At 36.1% G+C, this 1,763-nt stretch overlaps 1 pseudogene across 1 annotated transcript; it reads right to left on the bottom strand.

The window, feature by feature from the left end:
• Nucleotides 1-211: 211 nt before the first annotated feature.
• LOC103747055 lies at nucleotides 212-720 on the bottom strand (annotated as a pseudogene). The gene has a single exon (XR_607827.2). The product of XR_607827.2 is annotated as a 60S ribosomal protein L27a pseudogene (transcript).
• Nucleotides 721-1,763: the final 1,043 nt, after the last annotated feature.

Raw genomic sequence — 1,763 nt, 5'->3', positions numbered from 1 at the left:
TAAAAAGTTTTTTCTCCTACATTTTCCTTTTTGTGTTCTTTCACTTCGATATTCTAGAAAAGTCGGTATAGAATTGGTATTGTTCTTTTTTTGATTGTTTGAAAAAATTCCCAATGAAGCCATCTAAATCTAGAGTCTTTCTCAAGGGAAGACTTTCAAACTATAATTTAATATTTTAATAGATACACAGGTGACTGTACAGGTTATCTACTTTTTTTTTCACATGAAAACAATGTTAGCATTTAATGAACCTCCCCTGTGTGGCTTCAAGCCACCAGGACACAGGCACCCCCAACACTCTTAATCTTCTCAGCTCTTCTGCTGAAGAATTTGGCCTTCACGATCATGGGCTGCTTAGGGAGCTTTCCCTTCCCCAGAACTTTGTAGTTGCCCGATTGCACCACATCAATGATGGGGGCAACGCCAGCCTTATTTTTGCCAGCATTTACCCGTGTCTGTTCACTGACCAATGTCCATAATTTATCAAGGTTGACAGTTGGGCAGAAGCTCTGGTTCCTCTTTAAGTGGTAATGCCTCATACCAGCTTTCCCAAAGTAACCTGGATGATATTTGTCGAAGTTGATCCTGTGGTGATGCATGCCACCAGCATTACCACGGCCTCCTGGGTGCTTCCAGTGTTTCCTGATGCGGCCGTGGCCGTGGCTCACGTGGCCCCGGAGGTTCCGGGTCTTCCTCAGTCTGGATGGCATGGCGGCTGCCGAAAGGCCTACTTTTTTTTTAATGTGAACCTTTCTAAGAGTCCTCTCAAATTTATTAGCATAAAGTTGTTCATAGTACTGACCTCCTTTTAATATCTCTACTGACATAATCTTTATTGGTCCTGAGACTGGTCATTTGTCTTTCATTTTTTTACAGATAGGTCTAACCATCAGTTTATAAATTTAGTTGATTTTCCCAAAGAAGAATCTCTTAGTTTTATTGCTTTTTCTGTTTGTGTTTACTTCCTCAATTTTCATTCTTAAGTTTTATTTTATCTTTTTATTTTTTATTTCAGTTTGCTGTCATATATTTTAATGTAATGTCTATAATAAACTTCATATTTGTTGTTATTTTTGTTTAAACAACAGAGTAACTTTTAAAGAGATTTTAATGTAGAAGAATAAAAATCTTATACATTTGCCCTTGTAAACATCTGGAGCTCTTCATTCCTCTGGGTCGAGTCAAATTTCCCTCTGATGTCCTTCCCCTCTGTTTGAAGGTCTCCTTTTACAATTTCTTGTAACATAGGTACACTCGTAATACGTTGTCTTAACCCCTTGACATCTGAAAAGGTCATTAATCTACCTACATTTTTAAAAATCATTTTTTGTGGGATATAGTCAATTCATAACTGCAGTTTCCACATCCATAAAGTAAACCAACTGAAAATTCAAGATATTTGGGGAAAATTCTGCAGCTGGACCAAATATGCACAGATCCCACTTTTTGCATTAAATCCTAAACAATATAGTAAAGCAACTATTTACACAGAATTATAGGTAATTTTGTGATGATTTAACCTATACAGGAATATCTTTGTAAATTATACACAAAGGCTACACCATTTTATACAAGGAAGTTGTTTTTATCTGAGGGAGACAACTCACTGTCTAAGTGGCCTAGGCTAACAGATTTGTTTGGCTTTCTTCTTTCATGATGGTTCCACTCATTTTGTTTGTGTTTTATTACTTATTTGAATGCTTGGTAATTTTTTTATTGTATAAGAGACAGTATGATTTTTAACATATTGCTTGATTTTTTTT

The sequence above is a fragment of the Nannospalax galili genome, unplaced genomic scaffold (genome assembly GCF_000622305.1).
Source record: "Nannospalax galili isolate Female #2095 unplaced genomic scaffold, S.galili_v1.0 scaffold264, whole genome shotgun sequence".
Taxonomy (NCBI): Eukaryota; Metazoa; Chordata; class Mammalia; order Rodentia; family Spalacidae; genus Nannospalax; species Nannospalax galili.
This window is presented reverse-complemented; position numbering and strand designations above follow the sequence as displayed.